General features: G+C 44.0%; 1 non-coding gene and 1 pseudogene across 1 annotated transcript; one reads left to right on the top strand and one right to left on the bottom strand.

Moving 5' to 3' along the window:
• Positions 1–7142: 7142 nt before the first annotated feature.
• trnaf-gaa (transfer RNA phenylalanine (anticodon GAA)) lies at positions 7143–7234 on the top strand. The gene is given in 2 exon segments: positions 7143–7179; positions 7199–7234. It is a non-coding gene; the product is annotated as a tRNA-Phe (tRNA).
• A 3987-nt stretch (positions 7235–11221) lies between these two features.
• LOC139280324 (U2 spliceosomal RNA) lies at positions 11222–11422 on the bottom strand (annotated as a pseudogene).
• Positions 11423–24824: the final 13402 nt, after the last annotated feature.

Here is a 24824-nt window from a genome sequence, read left to right as displayed (position 1 = left end):
GCCCTATAAGTACCGGTGTTGTCCTTTTAATTTCCATTTTATGGCCCCCAACTCCATAGGCTGTACGTGCCCTACCATCCAACAGCAAAAAGTCTCCATATTGTAGGGGTAAGCATGTTAATTCCGCCCCTGTGTCTAAAAGACAGTCCACATCCTTATCGCCCACCCTCACAGTTATATATAGCCCATCTCCCCTTTGTTGTATTAATGCGAGGAGGGGGGCCAGGGTGGGCTCTAATCGTTTTTTGCTATCCCAAGTAACTCCTTCTGTTGTTGTATTGTCAGTCGCTTAAATGCTTCTATGAGGTCGTTATCTTGTGACAAGCCTGGCTTGTTGGCTGAATTGTATCCCTGGCTGCGTCCTCTTCCCCAGCCATGACCTTTCTGTTTTGCCCTGCACGTCTTGGCCCAGTGACCTTCTTTCCCACAATAATGACATTTTCCGGGTAATTTTCCTAATGACTGTTTATCGGAATCCTGGGATTTCCATCCCATAGCCTGTACAGCTTGGACTTTAGCTCCCATATCCTGATTTAATTGGTTACATCAATCCACCAATGCTGCAAAGGTAGTTCCTCTACCTTGCCAGTCCGGTAACACTACCTTAAGCATTTTGGACAGTTCTGGCTTTAGACCTGCCACGAAAGCTGCTTTCAGGGGTCCAAACGCTTGTTCATCCATTTCCTCATCCGTATTATTCATACCCGAATGTTCTAGCCACGTGCATCTAAACTGCTCGTCATACTCCAGGACCTCCTCTGTTCCTTTCTGTTGGCAGGCTGCAATTTTTCCCCAGTCTGTCTTAGCTGGACTGAAGGCTTGCAGCCAGTGTTTAATCACCTCCCATCCTGCGTTTAATTCTTGCTCATTCTGCCCCAAAGCTTCTTCTACCTTGTCCTGCAATTTTCTTCCCTGTGTTTTTGGCACCATTATGGTCAAAATTTGCACTCCGTCCCAGGGATGAAGTTGATATATATTTCTTAAGTGGTCCAATTGGTCCCACGTTTTTACTCCCCCTTTCTTTGGATTGGGCAATTCCTTGGACCATTTATCAATTTTCTCTGCCGGATCATGAACTAAGTATTCTTCGTACACCCTTCTCTTTGTTTTTTTGGTTCCGCCCTCATCCGCAGTCTCTTCTGATTTGACTACAACTCGTCTTTTTTTAAAACGGGGCAAAGCGTACCCCTAATTCTTCATCATCCTCCGACACTGTATTGTCGGAGGATTCAGAAACCGTATCTATTCCTCGGTCGTGTCTTTGGGTTTGCGCTTTGAATTTATCCAAACATGGGTACCCTGGGAATTGATCAATTTTCCTTTTCCTATTACTGTCTCTTGACCTAATGATTTTTTCCATTCTTTAATTTCACCTTTAAGATCTTTAACTTCCGCTTCCAGCTTTTCAAGTTCAAGCTTTTTCTGTCGCAGCTGTGCATAAACTGCTTGCAATTGATTCTTTGTACTGGTCAGTTCTCGATCATGTTGGGAACGCATTATAATTTCATTCCGGTTTCGAATCTGTCCCATAACCGCTAGGGACCATCTAGTTCGCTCTTTATTTTTCATACGGGTCGTTTTTCCCCAGACCCTTTTAATCTCGTCCAAGGACCATTGTCCTTTGGAGGTTCCGTACTTTTGTTCGATCTTAATACAGGTTTTAGATAAGTTGAATTGTTGCTCTATGTATTCTTTCAACTGTTCGAGAATTAAATCTCGTGAAACTTGAGGTGGTGCCTGCCCACCTTTAACAGTTGTAGGCAATTCTTTGCCCTTATCTCCTGGTGCCATTTCTTTACGGAGTTCTTTACTGGGGTCTCGAGTCGTAGGCTTGCTAGCCGATCAATAGGTTGGTGATTAATTAACTAACACACCGCCGAAGTTTAGACGTCTATGGGACCTCGAGCCGACTACCAACCGGAGGGTTCACAAACCGGAGGCTTTCGGAATTGCGTAGAAGGAGAGGCGAATTTAGACTTTTGACCGAGGACTTTTTTTAAAAAAGAGGAGTCCTTACCTCAGTATGTAGGTCCGATGTCCAAAATTCAGTTTCTTTCCTCAGCGATCCTGTTCGCAGCGCCAAAATTGTTAGATCTCTTAATTTCCAATGAAATACGAACTCCGATGGTAGTTTTAACTTTTTCATCTTGGCAGAGAGTAACAAGCTGCTGGCTGTTACGGGCCCCGAAAACCGGCTTTTGTGAGACCTCACCAGGTCCATGCGCACTTCGTACAGACCCGGCAAAGCAGAGTTTTAGTCCCATTATGTTTTATATATAAAAATATAAATAAACCCGATATAAAATATCTGTTATTTATTGCACTGTATATACAATAGATTTCAGTTATAGTGATTGATTATATAAGTAGCCCAAATGACCAACTTCAATTTTTCAGAAAGTAGTGACTCTCCATGATGCACTGCCCTGTAGAGTAGCAGCCAATAGCACATGAAACAACAGCTCAGTCTCCCCTCCCTGATTCACTGTTGTGCTACTGTTATAAAAAGAATGTTCGTGCTTTTATTTTGTTCTCTCTACACAAATCCAACAGTGAATGAAGTGCTGCTCAACTCTTACTGACACTTTAAATAGGTGGGCAGCAATCCACTCACTGCCAGTTTTAGGTTGACTATCATCTTCAAGAGTCCTTACAATTAACCAGTTAAGGACAATGCGAGATGGTGGAGATTAACAATGCTACAACTCAAGCAATGTTTTCACAGTGACAGGGAACAGCCACTGAAGTAATAACTGCAGACTCCTTCTCTCCACTACCAACTGCCCCTTTAAATCCCTCTCCTCTGCCCCATCTGTCTTCACTTTAGCTCAGTAATAATGCCTCTGAATCAGACAGTTGTGGGTTAAAGCCCCAATCCTGAGTCTTGAAAACATAACGACAACAGCAAAATACTGTGGATTCTGAAATAAAAATAGAAATTGCTGGAAACACTCAGCAGGTCAGGCAGCATGTGTGGAGAGTCAAACAGGTAATCGACTTGAAACGTTAACTTGTCTCTCTCCACAGATGCTGACTCACCTGCTGAATATTTCCAGCATTTTCTGTTTATACTTGAAAACATAATCTAAGCTGACACATTAGAGGTGCCTTTTTCAGAGGAGACGTTAAACCGTGCTGTCCTCCCTTGTGGATGCAAGAGTAGTGGAGTTCTCCCCAGTGTCCTGAGCAACATTTATTAAAAATTTGGGAAAATTTTTAAACTTTTAAACAAATTGGAGAATTTTTTTTTTAAACCTCTGGAGAAACTTTTAAATAACTTTGGAAAACTTTGGAAGAAACTTTTAAAACATCCCTCGGAACTCCAGCGGACAAGTGACCTCCCTAATGCCTACCTCCAACGAAGGGCAAGGGAAGTAGGTGCATGGGAACACTATTGCCTCCAATCGACTCACCATCCTGACTTGGAGATATATCACTGTTCTTTCATCGTCGTTGGGTCAAAATCCTGGAATTCCCTATGTAACAGCACTGTGGGAGCACCTTCAACACACAGACGTCAGTAGTTGAAGTAGAAGGCCTACCACTATTTTATCGGGGCAACTAGGGATGGGTAATAAACGCTGGCCTAGTCAGAGGCACCCACATCCCAAGAATGAATTTAAAAATATTTAGACTTCGTTCTTCATTCCCGAGTGATCCTACCCGTTCTAACTTTCCTTTTACTTTTTATATGCTAATTAAAGCCTTTACCATTTAATTTTATATTATCTGCTAGCCTTTTTACATGACTCATTTTTAGCCTTGGACATTTCATTATACTTTTCTATTCTTGCATTTTACTGAACTATATGGTGGTCACTATTGCCCAGTTGTCCTCATTCTCTCACATCAGTCATTTGCCACACTTTATTTCTCAGGACTAAATCAAGCAATGCCTCTTTCCTTGTTGCACTGGAATCATACTGATTTAGGAAGGAGTACTCGATGTATTTTGAAATGTTTTGTCCGCTTTGATCACATGCACTATATTTTGGAATAATTAAAATCGCCAAGTATTATTGCCCTGTTGTTCTTATATATTGTCTGCAGATTCCACCCTATCTCCGTGAGGGTTGGATGATGCCAGTGGTTTATACAGTTGTTTGGTGACACGAGAGAGTATGGGCCTTTAGTCCATCCCTCAGGCAGTCTTTTCCCCGCACAATAAAAATGTAAAAAAAAACGAGGAACCTACGACAGGTGTAAAAATACCTCAGAACGAATTCAAGTAAAGTAACATTTGCGGATACTTCTGCATATTTGCTGAAAAGCCTTCACAGCTACGTTCACAGCTGTTCCCACAGCAACATTAATTGATCACTTCAAGGTCATCTAGATTTATTTAGAAGCAAATATCCGCCTTCTTTCTTACAGAAAGAGAAAGCGAGAAAGAAAGAAAGAGTCAAGGATAAACAGAGACAGCAGCAAGAGACGCATTCTTTAAATGATTGTTTGTGAGCATTGCCACTGGAGATCAAATAGTTATGTATCATTATACATTGACCAAATTATTTTCCAGTAATCAACTGTTAACTATCACTCTGTAATAACGTAGCTAGATTGCAACTGTAAATCCTCCAGTGTGAGTCTAATCGCATGATAATGGAGAGCACCAGTTACCAATGGCAACCATGACAGCTGTTGTTGTTAAAAAAAGACCCCAAACTGAACTTCACAATATGCATTATTCAAATAATAAACACAGTCTCCATGGCTGAAGTATCATTTGAGGCTCAGATGACAGTAATAAACGGTTTGATCTCTCAGTCTATGAACCCTTCAATTCCTTGGTATCCCTCATTCTTTCTGTGTGAACCATCTGAAGCCCCGATTACATCCCAGACTGTAACTCACTCCTGGAAATCTATTATTCTGTGTTTAAACCATCTCAATCCCTTGATTACATTACATCTGTAATCATTCAGTTGCAGCCCCTTGGCCTGTTTCAGGTCAGTTTAGCTGCTCTGCTTCTTTCCAGCAAGTGATGTATGATGGCTGAATGTTAGTGTTCAGCTTTCGGTGTCAGCAATAGCTTCTTGCCCTCATCACCTCTCTAAGTGATAAATCGCTTAGTTCAATAAAAGTAACATTAATAAAAGTAACATTAAATAGACAATCAATTGAGATATACTCAAAAGGTCAGTGGTTGGGAGATGATATGGCCCCAAAATTCCTTTCGGGTTCTATTGGTCTGTCATAACTCTGTGGGAGACCAGTAGAACCTGGAATTCTGCCATGTCCAATTTGCCTTCTACGGAGCAGAGCTCCCCACTCGTCCCTTGCAGGGAGTCAGCGGGGGGAGGGGAGGCTAAAACCAGGGGCAGGGAGATCCGAGGCTGGGAATTTCCACTCCATTGGCTCAGTTTGTCCCTGTTAATCAGTGTGATGCTGAGTCAACTGAGGCACGCGGCCTCCAGAGAGGTTAATGTGGGACCCTGTCGCTGACATCCAGGCCAGGAAAGCAACCTGGATCCTCGAAGAAACAGTATGAGGTTTTTTTTTCTGAAATAGAAGCCAGATCAGGCCCCTTGCACAGGGGCTGAGGAGGACGTGGCCTGGGTTGGAAAGTGTGGGCCTGGATATCGACTGGCGTGATTTTAGTGTAACTCCCGGGAATGTGCGCCAAAGATGTTCAGCCCCGATTAGGAGATTGCTTTAAATATTGCTGGAATAAAGAGACAGTACCTTAAACTATATGGGCCTGCCCTTAACTTAAAATAATAATTGAAACTGTAGGACTTTGCTGCCAGCTGGCTACCCAGCACACTTAATTCAGAGACAGCCTTCGTCTCCCTGGCGCTCTGATTACCTCCAACCTGACGAATCTCTGGAGGTGCCAATCACCAACGGCAACCACTCTTCCTCCTGTGGAGATTCTGGAGTCTATTTTGGTGTAAGGGTGAAAACAGGCGCTAAGTGGGTGCTGTGCTAATAAGACACGATGGTTTGAACGCCTGGTTTTAACATGCAATTTTTGGTCGTAATTGCTGATGACCATAATTTGAACTTGCCTGAGGTGATAAAACAGACACCTGCAGGTTTAGCATTCCAGTGCTGATTAGACACAATTTTCGTGGAGCAGTTTATGTGGGCTCCAGTCACCCACTTCCACTGAAGGTGTGGAGTGTGCTGGCTGACACAAATCGACAAGTTTCAGGATGGCTCAGGGACCGAGGGAGAGGGCGCATAGGTTCTCAGATGTGGCACTGGAGGTCCTGGTGGAGGAAGTCCAGAGGAGCAGGAATTTCCTGTACCCCCGGGGGGGCGGGGTGGATTGAGTCTGCCCCTCTCTCCTGCAGCAGCTTGTGCCTGGTTCCCATTCCTCCTGCAGACCAAGAGGGATACCTAGCAAGATACCCAGGACCAAGAAAGAAAGAAAGAAAGACTTGGATTTATATAGCACTTTTCACAACCACCGGACGTCTCAAAGCGCTTTACAGCCAACCAAAGTACAATGTAGTCACTGTTGTAATGTGGGAAATGCGGCAGCCAATTGGCACACAAGCAACTCGCACAAACAGCAACGTGATAATGACCAGAAAAACTGTTATTGTTATGTTGATTGAGGGATAAATATTGGCCAGGGGATAATTCTCCTGCTCTTCTTCAAAAAAGTGTTATGGGATCTTTTACATCCACCTGAGAGAGCAGACGGGGCCTCAGTTTAATATCTCATCTGAAAAATGCACCTCCGACAGTACATCACTCCCCCTCTGGAATGTCAGTCTAACTTTATATGCTCAAGTCCCTGGGGTGGGATTTGAACCCACAACCTTATGACCCAGGGGCAAGAGTGCTACCCACTGAGCCACAGCTGACACCAAGCACTCTAGTCTTCCTGGTGACTCCTATAGGGTGTCCAATATGGCATAGTAGCACAGCACTTATTCTTTTTAGGTGAAGTCCTCAGAGAATTTCGGGAATTTCGCACCTTTAAGTAGCGCTCGAAATCCTCTTCAATGACGTGATTACTCTCAATCGGCTGGTCTCTGTTAGGAGAGGGCATTAGGTCCAGCGCTATCCACCAAAATGCCATGCAGCCTCGTTAATGAGTGCCAACAAGCAATTTAAATGGCAATCAGCTCCTTAATGATCCTCTGGGCATCCGTTCCTAGCGCAAGATGCCGGCTTGCACTAGGTTCCCTTCGATAGCTCAGTTGGTAGAGCGGAGGACTGAAATGGAATACGCAGCAAAGTCATCCTTAGGTCGCTGGTTCAATTCTGGCTCGAAGGAGCTGGTGTTTTTCTGGATTAAGCAGCAATTCGCTCAAAACCAGCTCTCTTTACTTTATGGTGCATCATGTTGCCCCGAAGACGCAGGACACCACTTTTTCCACCGGTACGCTCGCGGCCTTCCGTGAGAGGTGGGCGCCAGAGGGACTGGAGTGCATCATCACCCCCGGCAACCAAATTTTAATTTGATTTTATGTTTTAAAGTTTAATTTGTTTTAATTGCCGGGGTTTTTAGTGTCCCCCTCCCCTTTTATAGGGGGCACTGGTAAAATATGGAATTTTAATGCCCTAAAAAAAAACACAAAAAAACCCTACAAAAAAAAAAAGGGCCTTGCAAAAAAAAGGGCCTTGCAAATTGGGGGGCACTTGACCTCGTGTTTATTTGTTTACTCTAAAAGAGTTGCCGGCTTGCGCTAAACCAACGTTTCATCTTGACACCCACATCTTGGCCACCTCGGAGGCTCTTGAACCGGAGGCATACACAAGGTACCAGAGTCTGAGGAATGGAGCATTTAGGAGGCGTTGTCGGGCTGGAGGAGTTGAGAGAGATAGGGAGGGGCAAGGGCAAAGTTCCTGTGAATTTTTTTTTACATGCGCAGCCCATTCAAATTCCGCGCATTTGCATTTGTTCTCATTGTGAAGCCAACAAGTGGCGTCCGAGGGACCTCCAGAGTGCTGCGGGGTCGCTTGGCTAGGCACTTGGAAAAATCGGTCCCAGTGTACCTAAGGGTCTGCACTATTACACAGTACAAAAAAAGTGTACACGCAGTGTGAAATGGGCTGCCAATTTGTTATCGCTTGTTTTATGCTACTGCCGAAGACCAACTTCATCCTTCCAATCATTGCAAACAAAAAAATTGAGAGAGCAAAAATGGCAACTATTGCACAATTAATAGTAAATCTATAAATATTTTCCATATCTTAGCATAGAGGAGCATTGCACATTGATTTTCACGTTGATGTGGTCATGGTATATATTGTCAACACGGCATAGGCTGATCCATTGACAGCATAATTCTGCATCTTTGTACAGTAGTTCACCACACTTCAGGACTGAGACAATAACGGGGAGTGGAGACGTGCATTTGGACAGCAATGACGACAGTAGCACTGTGCATTCACAGAAAGCCTTAAACATAGAAAAATGTCCCACGGCGCTTCACAGAGGCATAATCAAAACAAAACGGAAGGCGAGTCAAAGAAGGAAGGTTTTTAAGGAGAGAGAGGTGGCGAGGTGGAAGGTTTAGGGAAGCAATTCCTGAAAGTGGGGTCTAGGCAGTTGAAGGCACAGCCGCCATTAGTGGGGCAAAGGGAGGGAGGCATACACAAGGTACCAGAGTCTGAGGAACGGAGTATTATGGAGGGGCTTAGGGATGGAGGCGGAGACCGAGTTAGGGAGGGGCAAGGCCAAAATTTCTGTTAATTCTTTTTGGGTGCGTGGCCCATTCGAATTCCGCACATGTGCGGTTTTTCCCATTTTGAAGCCAGCAAGTGGCCTCTGCAGGTCCTCCAGACACTGCGGGGTCGCTTGGCTATGCAGCTTATCATGAACATTGGGCGAGGCCATGGAGGGATTGAAACACAACGATGAAAATGGGAGGCGTTGGGGAAACTGGGAGCTGATGTAAAGGGACAGAGGTGATGGGTGAATGGGACTGGGTACACGATAGATATGAACAGTGACATTTAGATGAACTGAAGTTCACAGAGCTTGTAGAATGGGAGGCTGCTAGGAGAGAATTGGACTAATCAAGTCAAGATGTAATAAAGGCATGGATGAGGGTTTCAGCAGCAGATGGGCTGAGGCAGTGTCGGAGATGGGAAATGTTCCAGAGGTGGAAATAGGTGGGCCTTGTGATGGACAGGATATGGGATAAAAAATTGGCACAGAGTTGAATAGGATGTTGAGGTTGTGAACAATTTGGTTCATTCTGAGAGTAGCCATGGAGTGGGATGGAATCAGTCGCAAAGTTACAGAGTTTGTGGTGTGAGCTGAAGACAATGGCTTCAGTCTTCCCAATGTTTATCTGGAGGAAATTATTAAAGAAGCAGTAGCAGGACATTTGGAAAAGCAAAATTCGGTCAGCATGGATTTATGAAGGGGAAGTCATGTTTGAAAAATTTGCTGGAGTTCTTTGAGGATGTAACGAACAGGGTGGATAAAGAGGAACCAGTGGAGGTGGTGTATTTGAATTTCCAGAAGGCATTCGATAAGGTGCCACATAAGAAGTGACTCTCAAAAGTACCTAAGAGTAAAAGGCCTCTGTGAGCCCTGGCTCGCAACTAATATGATTTATCCAGGGACAGCCCACAGATGCGCTTGAGGTTATTGCATTGGGTGTGGAGAGCAATGGCCTTACCTGTTCCCTCGAGGGCGATGTCAGAGGGGTTGGTGATGAGTTAACAGCACTGTCTGGAGAAATAGCAGTTATGGCACGGGAACTGAGTGCGGGAGTCTCAGGAGCACCACAAACGATGGTAGAGGTCATCAGGTAGTTAGCTGCTGCAATAAGGGCACACATCCTGGCCAATCAAATGCCACTCCCACTGCAATCCCCATATCAGCCTCTGTAGGGACCCAAGCTGGGCCCCCACTCTCTCCCCACCCCCTCTCTCCACCACCCACCCCCATGAGCAGTGCACATTCGCTGCCTTTCTTTGCTGCTGTTGTTGTTGTAGTTGTTGATGCCACTGTTATAACTGTCTTCAAATTGAAACTGTTGACTAAGTTTTGTAACTTTACAAGTATATAAGTGATCTTAGAGTTTTTAAGTGATCTTAGAGTGTAAATGTTCTCACATTTAATAAATTTTTAAATTTACTGCGTTAAAAGTTATCTTAAGGTTTTCCAGTGATCTTGTTCACAAATTGAAATTGTTTACTAAGTTTTGTAACTTTAAAACTTTATAAGTGATAAGAGTTTTTAAGTGATCTTAAAGAGTCATATCAAATTAAATTGTGAGACAAGAATGATTTTATTGCACTAAAGTAAAGTACATTGTAAAGACTTCAATGAATCATGGTCCATTATCATATCACCAGACAACATTTAGGAACACCTGCAAAAGATAGACATCCCTCACTCCTTCAGTCATGCCTGCCTCCCGCACCTAGCCATGACCGAGGGGCGTGTTGGTGTGGCGTGTAGTGGCTCGGAGATCTCTCCTGTTGCAGTAGGATGGGTGTCCATGGGCTGAGGAAGCCAGCGACTAATTGCACGACAGTATCTGAGCTGCACAGATCGGTCCTGCTATTGGCTGCGAGGGGTTGGGTTGGGGGCGGGTGGGGGAGACTGGTGTTGGGGGTGTAGGAGTGAGGAGGGACACCACGGAGCGAAGAATTGGAGGGTGGGGTTTGGGGAAGAGTGCTATTGCGGGTGTGGGAGACAGTGGTGGGTTAAATCATGTTACTCTAACAGTCAGTCCCTGACAGAGGCACGGTTATGCCAAACAGTTCATTCTTACAAGTGAAAGATTTTTTTAAAATATTTTATTCGTTGCCAATCTTTCCAATTCTTTGTCAGATCATAAACGCCAAAGGTCACCTTGCGCCCAAACAAAGATCACTCTGCACCAATGATTTTGCTCTTAGCCAAAAGGCCTAGAGCCAAAGCTGCACCAAAGCTGGAAGTACTGCAATACCAGGTTCGTGCCATGGAGTTGGATGGGGCGTCCCCCACCCATCTCCATGGAGGTGGACGGGGCAAGCCCCCCACCCACCTCCTATTTCCAAAAAGCATAGGAAAACCACCTTCCTGATCCAGGGAGAACCATTTTCTGGTCATGGTTGCTCCCCTGTCAGGTCAGTTACGCATGATCTTAACCAAAAGGGGTCTTACAAGTGAGAGATTTTTATTTTTTATTTTATTTATTTATTTTTTTTATTCGTTGCCAATCTTTCCAATTTTTTGTCAGATCACAAACGCCAGAGGTCACCTTGCACACATCAAGGATCACCCTGCGCCAATGCTCTTAGCCAAAAGGCCTAGAGCCCAAGCACCGTTCCTGGAAGTACTGCAATACCAGGTTCGTGCCATGGAGGTGGATGGGTCAGGCCCCCCACCCACCTCCTATTTCCAAAAAGCATAGGAGAATCACCTTCCTGATCCAGGGAGAACCACGTTGGGGTCATGGTTACTCCCCTGTCAGGTCAGTTACACATGATCTTAGCCAAAAGGCCGAGAAGCAAGAGTTACAAGTGAGAGATTTTTTTTTTTTTTTTCGTTGCCAATCTTTCCAATTCTTTGTCAAATCACAAACGCCAGAGGTCACCTCGCACACATCAAGGATCACTCTGCGCCAATGCTCTTAGCCAAAAGGCCGAGAGCCGCTGCACCGTTCCTGGAAGTACTGCAATACCAGGTTCGTGCCATGGAGGTGGATGGGTCAGGCCCCCCACACACCTCCGTGGAGGTGGATGGGTCAAGCCACCCCACCCACCTCCTATTTGAGAGATAATCTAGTCCGAGGTGAGTTATTCAAGTAATAGGTTGGACTAATGGTGTATGATGTTTTCTGAAGGATCAACTTAGCCACAATTAGGTGTTGATGACCCATTACTCAACATGTAGCCCTGATCAGAATCAGGACAGCAGTGTCTGCCTCAGTCGGGAGCCTACACTTGCTTTTTTATAAAAAGAGAAACAACTGTCCTTACTCAGCAAATATAATGCAAAATATAATCGCAAGAGGCTTTAGGCCATTTAGTGGACCTCACATTTTCTTCGGCCGTGATTGATCAGCCCTGCACTGTGCTAGAGTGCTTGGGGCTGATCATCGCGGCTGCCGTTGGCTCCCTGCCCTGTACAAGTTGTTCACCTTACTCAGTATCTTTTTTGTTAGTCTTGTTGACAGGGAATCATTGAAATGAGGCCATACTATGGCAAAATACATTTGTGGCACCAGAGAGGTTGTTTTTTTTCCAAGAAACCTGACGTATGGACCAGATTTTAAAATAGTAGTGAAAAGTATTGTTTCGGAGCTATATTCTATTATATTTGGAAATGGATGGGCTTGAAATTCCTTTTTGTTCTAAGCATGCTATTTTTTTCCAAATTCTAGTCAAATACTTTTGGGTGATGAATATGTATATATTTTGTCAATTACAGAAACAATAATGTATTTCAAATATTTTAATATTATCTGCACTGCCCTTTAACTTGGCAATTCTAGTCATATACTTGAAGCCTTGATTTTTTTTGTTCATGCAGGAAATATCCTGTACCTTCCAAGGAGCAATATGTTAAAGATGTCTGCTGTGAATGCAGTAGTTATTGTCCATATTCATTCTTCCTTTTATCTATTATAACTTTACATGAATATTCTCTTAGTCGTCGGCTCCCGCACCTAGCCCTGACTGAAGGGCATTGCCGGTGCGTGCGGGAAGGTAAGACTCTTTACTTATTATTACTTGATTTATTTTATATTTCATATTATTTATTATTTATTAATTGTTATGGTTTATATGGTTCTTCATTGGTTAAAGTGATACGTTTAATGCTTTAGTCCTTTGTGTTTAATGCTTCTCATCCCCTGTCTCTGGCTACCTGCATTGAACTTTTAACTCTAGGTAAGGTTTTTCAGAACTTATAAAAATGGACACTTACTCTGGCCTAAGTTAGTTTGGAGTAACTTGCATAAATGGCCAAAACAGGGGTAAGTGGTTGGTAATGCCCCCTTTTGAAAAAAAAACCTGAACTAAAAAAAAAATTAACTAACTCACTTACACTGGAACAACTTAGATGTGGAGAATTGTGATTTTTAAGTTACTCCAAAAAAATCTAGTTGCTCCAAAAAGAACGGAGCAACTCCTGGGGAAACTTGGGCCCCCTGGGACTCTCGACTGAATATTCAGCAATTCCGTCACACTTTACTTTATGTTGTTACACACCTCCTATTTACCAGAGAAAAGTGTTAAAAACTGTGCAGGAGGTAAGAGACTTGGTTGCAGACATGGACTGTGAGTTTAAGATTTTGAATCGGTACAGAATGGGATCCAGTCGGAAACATCAGAAATTGAAAATTGGTTCAAGGGAAAGGATAAAATAGTTATAATGGAGAAAATGGAAGATCATGTCTCTTTTCTACTGTTTTACAGGTATTTTTTTAATGTTTCAGTGTGAATGTTAAAGTTTTTAAAAAGCATGTGTGCATGTTTCTTTATTACAGTGGCTGTGGCTCCTCCCTCTTTTTCAAGTGGCACTGGTTAGTTTAAGATATTGGTCTGAATTAAATTGGAGTCATTAAAGTTAATAAACCTATTAAAACCAGACTTTTATTATGACCATTCTGGTTGTTGTAAATCGTGTGAAAGCTTTAAGTACTGGACATGAGGCAATCACATCACAATTTTAAAAAATTAAATTCTGACCAATTTCAAGTATGTGTGACAAGGGGGGAAAGGGGAATGTTATTGTTGTGTGTGGAGTTGTTCCACAGAATGTTTGTAGTGTGTTACTGATAATGTTTGATGTATTTACCTGCTGAATTGAATTGATCAGCATCTTTTCTGTCATTTGAAATGCAAAAGAAGTTAATTCTTTTCACAAGCAGCTGTGAATTCCATTTTAATTCACTAAGCAACAATTTTTGCATTGCTGAATGTAAACATTTTGGGTACTTTTAGATTTTAATTTTGAATTTGAGTGCATGTTTCCCCAAATCAAATTGAATCAAAAATTGGCAATTTACAAATTAACCCACCGGGCTCGCAAGAAAGGCACAATGGATTTTCTGATTGTTTCTTTTAAGCAGGCCATATGGTGCAAGATTACCAAAAATATATATATACCTTGGTATAAAAATGACGTTAAGTTGTTACAGAGTTTGAATTTTGCTGAAACAGTGCAGGGAGTTACAGTAATGTTCAGAGTTTAACTTCTAATCTGCAGACATTGATCGATCTCAAATGTTGCAGCACGGTGACAACATTAGACTTAAGACTTTGCCTTTTTAATGCTTGGAATTAACTATTTGGAGCCATGTATTATCTTCCAAGACAGATTGCTCAAGGAGGAAGATAAAGGACTTGCATCCAAATGCATTGCAAATACTTTTGTTTTCGTTTGTTAAATCGCAAGCCTAGACATAATTTCTGTGTGAAATTTAAATTGATTAGATAAATTGATATGAGATGCTGTACTGAAAGGCAGAAGCATGGCAGTACTTTTTCTTAAGTGAGAAATGTTAACATTTCCATACTTTTTAATATATTATATTATAGCCAAGGCCAAATGCAGGTCCTCACTAAGGTGAAGAGATGGTGAAGTCATAATTACTTTGTACCAAGCCTGAATGTTAAAATGTCAAGATTGTAAGGAAGAAGGAAACACAGATGGGGGGCCGGGAGGGCGTGGGGTGGCGGTGGGGAGCAGATCCACAGTTTTGAGGCCATGGTAAAGAATGAGCTTGAGTTGGAGAGTATCCAATGTGTCTTGGTTTCAACATAATGGGAATGTAGGGAGGAGGAGGAGCATGCAGGTTCACAGATTACAAGGAATTACAGGTCAGACCTGGCATTAATGCTTGAATGCAGATTAATCTATCCAAGTATCAGTAGAAGATAGGAACAAGAGGAGGCCATTCAACCCCTTATCTGCAATAGTGGAACACAATATTTGAAGCAGGGTGTCTGCTTTTGAAGAGATACATGGGATTATCCCACTGTTAATTTCCACCCAACACCTCTTCTCACACATGGTCGCTACTATCTGTCAAGCTCTCTGCGGTCAAACACAACCTGGTCTGATGGAGTATGTGAGATACTAAATGCTATTCCCTTTGTGGGCCAAACCGTCACTTACACATAGAAAATAACCAGATTGGGCTTCAAAATTGTCATGGTTTGTTTCCACAATACTGTACAGAGGCACTAACTTATCTAATATCACACCCTTTGACAAGTAACATCATGGGTTAATCAGGGTTAACCAGCATAGGAAGTTAAAGGGAAGTTGTGTTTGACAAATTTAATAGAAATAATGAAGAGATGACTGATCAAATAGATACAGAGAATGATGTAGATGCAATGTTATGAATTTTCAGAAGGCAATCAATGCGATGTCTCACAAGAGGCATGTTAGAAAATTTCAAGTGTAGTTGTTTTTTTAGGTCTTTTAACACTTGCCTTGTGCACCCTGTCATGTATCCGACATGGCTACTATTGGTACTATCTTAAGGTGTGCCACCAGAGGGCACAGCAGTGGGAGACTCGTAGGTTGCCTGTACAGGTGTGCTTGGCCTAGTATCTAAGGGCACAACACACCACATGACACTTACAGTAAGTTGTTAATTCAGTAACATGGTCTGCATTACACATTTGGATGCCCTCACTGCACAAGCACCAGTTTAAAAAAAAATCGTGACAGATTTTGAACAAAGGGTGATGGCTTCCATATACATGGAGATAGTTGGAGCTGCTCCCCTGGATGTAGTGAGAGAGAGGAGTGCCTAGGTAGTAAGCATAGAATTCATGTTTTCTTTTCCTGATTTGCACAACAAGTAACATCAATCTTTGTGTGTTCTTACACTGAGAGCAACATATTTTGCAGTCCATTACATTTTCTTACATTAAAACAGTGACTACACTTCAAAAGTGCTTCATTGGTTATAAAGCATTTTGGGGTGTCTTGCAGCCATGAAAATCACTATGGGCTAGAATTTCCATAAAACCCGCCACCGCCGGATTGCCGCCTAAAAAGAGCGCTAAGATTCTTAAATTAACGCTGGCGAAGAATTGCACAAAAGAAGGAAAAAATACCGCCCAGCGAGAAAATGGATCTTAACACGCAGATTCTCGACAGTTAAACGCAATCCTGGGCTCATTGGGCGGTTCTTAATCAAAATGGAAAGTAATTACTCAATTACCTGCGGTTGGGCCTCAGGAGGGAGAAAACGCAAAAAAAATGTTTTCCAAGAAACAAAAAATAAAAATTCAGAAAACATTCTCAAGATCTTTTTTAACTTAATCGCTGTAAAATAGTTTTAAAAAGAATGATAAACACTTTGAATTACCTTTCTTTGCGGGGCTACTTACCAAGCACCCAGCTTCGGCTGCTTTTCGTGGCCGGTTTTTCGATCTTACCTACGGGTCACCGCTGAGCCCAAACTTGGGCGGTAGTGGTTTTTTCGGCGGTTTACGTCGGCGGTCCGATCCCCAGTGATATTTCGAAACTGCCAGCAGAACGCTTTGTGAAATGGAGTGGAAACTTCTGGCGGGTGGTTTTTCGCCGAAAACGAGCCATACCGCCGAGAAAACCACCAGAAATGGCCCCGATATAAGTGCAAGTTTTTTCTGTCTTTCTTATTGCATGCTCTCTTTCGTTTTTTTCTTCCTTGCCTCCTTTCTTCTTGTTTGACATCGAGTCCTGGATGAGGCCTGATTTAATAAGATAAGAAAATAAGAAATAGGAGCAGGAGTAGGCCATACGGCCCCTCGAGCCTGCTCCACCATTCAATAAGATCATGACTGATCTGATCATGGACTCAGCTCCACTTCCCTGCCCACTCCCCATAACCCTTTATTCCCTTATCATTTAAGAAACTGTCTATTCCTGTCTTAAATGTATTCAATGTCCCAGCTTCCACAGCTCTCTGAGGCAGCGAATTCCACAGATTTACAACCCTCTGAGAGAAGAAATTTCTCCTCATCTCAGTTTTAAATGGGGGGCCCCTTATCCTAAGGTCACGCCCTCTAGTTCTAGTCTCCCCCATCAGTGGAAACATCCTCTCTGCATCCACCTTGTCAAGCCCCCTCATAATCTTAAACGTTTCGATAAAATCACCTCTCATTCTTCTGAATTCTAATGAGTAGAGGCCCAACCTACTCAACCTTTCCTCATAATTCAACCCCCTCATCTCTGGAATCAACCTAGTGAACCTTCTCTGAACTGCCTCCAAAGCAAGTATATCCTTTCGTAAATATGGAAACCAAAACTGTACACAGTATTCCAGATGTGGCCTCACCAATACCTTATAAAGCTATAGCAAGACTTCCCTGCTTTTATACTTCACCCCCTTTGCAATAAAAGCCAAGATTCCATTGGCCTTCCTGATCACTTGCTGTACCTGCATACTAACCTTTTGTGTTTCATGCACAAGTACCCCCAGGTCCCGCTGAACTGCGGTACTTTGCAATCTTTCTCCATTTAAATAACTTGCTCTTTGATTTTTTCTGCCAAAGTGCATGACCTCACACTTGCCCACATTATACTCCATCTGCCAAATTTTTGCTCACTCACTTAGCCTTTTGCAGATTTTTTGTGTCCTCCTCACACATTGCTTTTCCTCCCATTTTTGTATCATCAGCAAACTTGGCTACGTTACACTCAGTCCCTTCTTCCAAGTCGTTAATATAGATTGTAAAGAGTTGGGGTCTCAGCATTGATCCCTGCAGCACCCCACTAGTTACTGGTTGCCAACCAGAGAATGAACCATTTATCCCGACTCTCTGTTCTCTGTTAGTTTGCTAATCCTCTATCCATGCTAATATATTACCCCCAACCCCGTGAACTTTTATCTTGTGCAGTAACCTTTTATGTGGCACCTTGTCAAATGCCTTCTGGAAGTCCATTTGGGAGAGAAGGAGGGTCCAGCGAGCAATGCGCGCACTGCTCACTGTTCCATCCTTGATTCTCCCATCTAAGAGCATCTGGGTGGGTGTATGGTGGGTGAGGAGAGTTATAGCGGACCCCATTGTGAAGATTAATGATCTCTTCACAGCCCAGTGAGTGGCAAGGAGGTGCCTCTCACAGTTGGAGTACGCCTTCTCCACATCTGTGAGAATCCTGGAGGAGTAAACCACCGGTCTCAGCTGACCATGCCACTCCTGAAGCAGCATTGAGCTCAGGCTGTCCCCGCTGGCTTTGATCTCCAGGAAAAACTCTTCCCTCCCATCTATAGCTCCTAAGGCTGGCGCGGGCTGCAGATTTCTTTTTAGCTGGCTAAACGCCACTTCACAGCCCGCATCCCACTCCCAATCCACTCCTTTGTGTAGGAGTCAGAGTAGTGGGGGCTGCTGTGGCTGCATAATCTTTGATGAAGTCTCTGCAGTACCCGGTGAGCCACAGGAACAACCTTACCCCTGTAACTGTGTTGGGGGCCGGTAACTCTTGTACTGCCTCCCTCCTAGCCTTGTCAATTGCCCTTTTGCCTGCACGCACGGTCAGCCCCAGGAATTTGACTTCCTTCTGGCCGATCTGCGCCTTCTTGGGGTTAACTTTAAACCCTTCCTCCTTCAGTAGCTCCAGCAGCTCAGCTAGAGTGGGCCATGCTCCTACCCCTGATCGGTGAATCGGAGCATACTGTACCAACTGCTGGGGCCTGCTGAAGTTCATTAAACAGTTAGCCATACATTGGTGAAAGATGCTTGGGCTGTTGTGGAAACCCTGAGGGAGACAGTTCCACGTGTATTGCTGGTCTTTAAAGGTAAAAGCAAACTTGTACTGGTCCCCCAGCCTTAAAGGGATGGATTAGAACCCGTTGGAAATATCCAGCACCGTGAAGGTGGTCGCGGAGGCTGGGATACCTCCAATGAGGTCGGCGACAGCGGCGATCGTGGGTGCACAGGTGGGAATGTTACAGTTGATTACTCGATAGTCCACTGTGGCTCTCCAAGAGTTGTCCGGTTTCCCTGTTTAACTAGGGAACCCAGGACCGTCTCCATATCGGCCTCTGCCTCCCTGGGGAAGTTGTATTGATTTTGTGGACGAGACATGGGATCCCCTTCCACACTAACCTCGACCCCGTTTAACCTCCCACAATCGTGTTTGTGGGTGGCGAATGCTGCGAGATTAGCCCGCACATTCGCCTGGTATTCCAAAGGAGTGTTACTGACCAGTTGGTCGAAGTCGTAACCCTCCTTTGGTTTTATGGTACACAAGGTTCCCTTCCCCTGCTTGTCCGGGATAACTACCACCTCTTCCTTCTTTCCAGTGCACACCGTCCCCCAAAGACAGTGATTCCGGAGATCCACTAGGATCTTGTGGCCTTGGCCTATAATGAAGTCGGCCCCCAAGATCCCCTTCCCTTCCTGCTCCCACTTCATCAGGACGCACGTCCACTTGGTGAATGGTGAGCAGGGTGGAGAACGAACCAGCCTGCTCATTCCCTGTGAACCCTACGAGGCTGTAAGGGACCCCGTTGGATAGAGATGAGCTGGCTGGGCTATCTGCACAGACAATGGTGCTCGAAGCTCCAACGTCTAGCAGATAAGTCTCCTCTACCTTTTCCACCTCCATCTTGACGCATGGCCTCCTGCATGCATCACACTCCAAGGGATACAGGTATACAGGTTGCACCAGTTCTAGTCATTGCTCGGTGTTGTATGGGGCGGGTGGGGTTTTCCTCCCGATGGTCGTAGCTATCTTCCCCGGGCCGCCCAATATGGACCAGAGCACGGCCACGAACTCCTCAAAGGGAGAGGGAGAGTTCTGCACTCCGGGTCCGGCCTTTTGGCCAGGTGCTGGGGGTTCCTTAGCTACGTTATCCTTACAAGGGTTCCTACAATTCTTTCTCCAATGCCCACTTTTCCCGCACCCAAAGCTTGGTGTTGGGAGAGATACCCCCTTCCTGGTGCCATTCCCTCTTTGCTTGGTGGGGCCTTAACTCATATACCCTCCCCTTGGGTGGGTTCTCCTCGGTCCCTCGGCCGCTCCTAAAAGCCAGGGTTAATTTTTGGCCTTCACCCGTGGCAAACTGTTTGCCACCAGGCTCCGGGACCAGTTGGCCCTCTCATCCCAGGTCAAGTGATCCCGGTCGAGGGTACCACTGCAGGCACTCCTGTAGATGGGCCACAGCCTGTCTGTAAAAGCTTGTGGGGTTTCCCCTGCCTGTTGCATTGTCTTCTCCATTTGGGAGAAGGGATTCCGGTCATTTAGGCCCATAACTTCAAAGACTTCTTCCTTGACAGTAGCAGATGTACTCTGCTCTCTCTTGCTTTCCGCAGAGAGAGACTGGTATACTCTACTGTCTAGGGAGAATAGGAGCATTTTTGCCGTATCCATTGATACCTGCCGCTTGGTCTATTTTCATAAAGTAAACCGAAGGATCCCCTTTATGGGTGAGCTTGTCCAGGTGGGCTACCATGGTTCTAAGCTGCTGGGTGCTATGGGGGACCATGAAGTTACTTTCGAGGGGCCCTGCTGCCCCACCGAGAGTGAGCGCACCTTACTTCTGCTGCCGTACTGGCACATCGGCCCTGGTCCCGGCCCTTGTTGTACTGATGTTGCTCCCACCTCTCCCTGCTGCCAAGCCGAGTTACAACCCGACGCCACAGGTGGTGGTGCACCGTGCCCATCTGCCCCGTAAACTGTTCGCCCCTCCTGCTGCCAAACCGTGTTGGGCCCCGGCGCCACAGCTACTAGGTGAATGGTTTCCCCCTGCTCTTCCAGGTCTGCCCGAGTCGTATTAGGCAGAACATGCCTTTGGCCTTGGAAAGAGCAAGGTTCAGACTCTCAGTTTGCTTTTGGCAGGGAACGTGGTCTCCAGTCTCTGCTGCTTGCTACCTTATAAGCAGCCTGTACATCCCTTAACTTCTCCTCCTGCTCTTTAATTGTCCTGGTGAGGCGGGCGTTTTCTCCCCGCCACACCAGTTCTTGACCCTTCCCTTTGGTGACCTGGCACTGAAGGTTTATCCTGGAGGTTTCTATGTGTTTCCACTAACCGTAGTTTCCCTTGCTTTTGCTTGCCTAACTCCTCAAATAATCTCTTCCCCCACGATAGCTCTGGCACTCGAGTGTTCCTTGGACTCAGAGGTCTGCCTCCAGTGACTCGACTTTCTTGTCCAATTGTTGGACCTGTCGCTGTAGGCAGATTAAACATATTGCTTTCTCCACAGAGCACTTATGGTCCTTACTCTTAGTCCATTTGGCTGCAGCGTCCATAGGACGCTCAGAGCGCAATAGGTTCAGTACCCATTTCTTTGTTATTTTGACTTTCTTGAATATGTAAGAGGAAATCCTCCCTTACATATTGCTTCTTTCCTCAAAAACAGTGTCTGCTGCATCACACCCTTTTGACCAAGGTCCTGCCGTAGTCGCCATTCTGTAGGGGGTGGTGGGTCTGTCAGCTTGCCTCCCTGACCAGAGCGGTTTCGAGTCGCTCCAACTCCCTGGTTCTCGGCCTTGGATTTATTAATCAGGGTGTGATAAAGTACAGCAGACAACTGTTTTGTACAAAGAAGGTTTGGGTTTTATTCAAGAAACCAAATAACACAAATACACTCCAATAAAACTGTAAAATCTTACAAAAAGGTTCTAAACAATGGGAAATACTTTATTACAGGTAATAAACACAACATAAATACCTCCCACCTCCCACTTACTCTCTAACTAGGTCAAACTCTAGGGCTCCAGGGATTTATGCTTACCCGATCCTTCCTTTGATAGCTAGGGCTGTTTTGCGGTTTCGGGGTTCTTTGGTTATAGCCGGTTTGCCTTGCTGTACCCTGGACATGGTAGAAGACCTCTGCTGAGTATTGAAGCCAGTTGGGGTGAGTCCGCTGATGCGGTTAGATGCGTTTTGGATTTATCTCTGGTGAGTACTCAATTTTCTTTGTTATCAATAGGGTTTTAAGTTCTTTAGGTAATTTTTACCCACTGGATAGTTTAGGCACAAATTGTAGAGTGGAAAACTTGCGTGGACCCCGGTTTTTTTTGGTGGTTGATTTTCCTGGTTGGTTTCGTCGGTCGCAGTGATCCGGTTGATAGCTGTTACCAAGTCAGTTGGTATTGATGTTCCACTGATTGTTTTTTTAGAAGTTCTTCCTCCGATGTCGCGATGTTTCTTCCTGTGTTTTCTTGCCATGTGCTCTCGATTTTATTGTTCCGAAGTGATGGTCAGAATAGTTTCTCCTTTTTGGTACGATAGGCCCTCAGTTATACTCTGAGAGGCTACTTAATCTTTGCGCCAAATCTAACATTTCTTTTGTTTGAGTTTTGCTGCCCATTGATTTTAAGTGGTCTTCTTTGTTTAAGTTTTGGCAGACTAGCTAACTGAAACTTGATTGAATGTTTTAATGTGGCGTTGATAGACTTTGGGATCGTGGTACTCCTTATTTATGAGCTGTTAAGCTCTTGCCCATTGTAATATCACTGCTTTGGCTTCAGAAAGTCTGGGCTGAGCCAGATATTTCCATGCATGTCGAAAAGGTGTTGGAATATGTATGTTATATTTGGGTCCTGTGGGTGGGGTGGATAATGCTGCTTCCGTGGTCGATTGTTTAAATGTTAATGTTTTCTGGGAGCCTGACTATGGTTAAACAGCTCCTCCAGACACACTGATTAGCTACAATATCCAAATTCTAAAAGTAAATGTTGATCCCTCCCCCTCTGTCTCTGCAGCTTTTCCCCACAGGCCCAAACATGCCTTTTAAAATCCTAAACTTGGTTAAGACGCGTAGATTTCTTTCACTACTACTAAATTAGGTCATTGATCTCTATATTCCATGTATACTATCAATAAATCATGGTACATCAAAGGTACATGCAAATGTTAACTGACAATGTAAATTAAACAACCTTCCTGAAATTGCTTTATTGTCGCAATCGACTCTTGCCATGAATGTTATTACTATAACAGGTATGATCATGATTTACAGAGATGTGGTTGCAAGGTGACCAGGACTGGGAACTAAATAGTCAGGGGTATTTGACAATTCAGAAGGACAGACAGAAAGGAAAAGGAGGTGGGGTAGCTCTGTTAATAAAGGATGAGATCAGTGCGTTAGTTTGTTGAATCAGTTTGGGTGGAGATAAGGAATAATAAGGGGAAAAAGTCACTGGTGGGTATAGTCTATAGGCCCCCTAACAGTAGCTACACTGTTGGACGGAGTATAAATCAAGAAATAATGGAGGCTTATAAAAAAGGAATGGCAATAATCATGGGCGATTTTAACCTTCATATTGATTGGACAAAGCAAATTGGCCTTGAGGAAGAGTTCATAGAGTGTATCCGGGATAGTTTCCTTGAACAGTACGTTACGGAACCAACCAGGGAGCAGGCTATCTTAGATCTGGTACTGTGTAATGAGAGAGGATTAATAAATTGATCTTCTAATAAAGTATTCTCTAGGAATGAGTGACTATAACATGGTTGAATTTCAAATTCAGTTGGAGGGTGAGAACGTTGGATCTCAAACCAGTGTCCTAAGTTTAAATAAAGGAGACTACAAAGGTACAAAGGCAGAGTTGGCTAAAGTGGACTGGGAAAATAGATTAAAGTATGGGATGGTTGATGAGCAGTGGCAGACATTTAAGGAGATATTTCGTAACTCACAACAAAAATATATCCCAATGAGAAGGAAAGACTATAAGAGAAGGAATAACCATCCATGGCTAAGGAAATAAGGGATGGTATCAAATTGAAAACAAGGGCATACAAAGTGGCCAAGACTAGTGGGAGGCCAGAGGATTGGGAAACTTTTAAAAGCCAGCAAAGAACAACTAAAAAAATGATATAGAGTGGTAAGATAGATTATGAAAGTAAACGAGCACGAAATATAAAAACAGATAGTAAGAGTCTCTACAATTACATAAAAAGGAAAAGAGTGACTAAAATAATGTTGGTCCCCTAGCGGATGAGACTGGGTAATTAATAATGGAGAACAGGGAAATGGCAGAGACATTGAACAAATATTTTGTATCGGTCTTCACGGTAGAAGACACTAAAAACATTCCAATAGTGGATAATCAAGGGGCTTTAGGGAGGGAGGAACTTAATACAATCACAATCACTAAAGAAGTAGTATTTGGTAAAATAATGGGACTCAAGACGGACAAGTCCCGATGACCTGATGGCTTACATCCTAGGGGCTTAAAAGAAGTGGCTGCAGAGATAGTGGATGTATTGGTTGTAATCTACCAAAATTCCCTGGATTCTTGGGCGGTCCCAGCAGATTCGAAAACTGCAAATGAAACGCCCCTATTTAAAAAAGGGGGGCAGACAAAAAGCAGGAATCTATAGGCCAGTGAGCCTCACATCTGTCATTGGGAAAATGCTGGAGTCCATTAGTAAGGAAGCAGTAGCAGGACATTTGGAAAAGCAAAATTCAATCAAGCAGAGTCAGCATGGTTTTATGAAAGGGAAGTCATGTTTGACAAATTTGCTGGAGTTCTTTGAGGGTGTATGAGCATGCTGGATAAGGGGGAATGAGTGGATGTGGTGTATTTGAATTTCCATCAGGCATTCAATAAGATGCCACATAAGAGGTGACTCCACAAGATAAAAGTTCACAGGGTTGGGGGTAAAATATTAGCATGGATAGCGGATTGGCTAACTAACAGAAAACAAAGAGTCAGGATAAATGGGCATTTTCTGGTTGGCAAACAGTAACTAGTGGGGTGCTGCAGGAATCGGTGCTGGGGGCACAACTATTTACAAACTATATTAATGACTTGGATGAAGGGACCGAGTGTAATGTAGCCAAGTTTGCTGATGATACAAAGATGGATGGGAAAGCAAATTGTGAAGAGGACACAAAAAATCTGCAAAAGGATATAGACAGACTAAGTAAGTGGGCAAAAATTTGGCAGATGGAGTATAATGTGGGAAAATGTGAGGTTATCCACTTTGGCAGAAAAAATAGAAAAGCAAATT

Source organism: Pristiophorus japonicus, chromosome 14, assembly GCF_044704955.1.
Source record: "Pristiophorus japonicus isolate sPriJap1 chromosome 14, sPriJap1.hap1, whole genome shotgun sequence".
Classification (NCBI taxonomy): domain Eukaryota; kingdom Metazoa; phylum Chordata; class Chondrichthyes; family Pristiophoridae; genus Pristiophorus; species Pristiophorus japonicus.
Note: the sequence above shows the minus strand (reverse complement) of the source record. Positions and strands in the feature narration are given on the sequence as shown.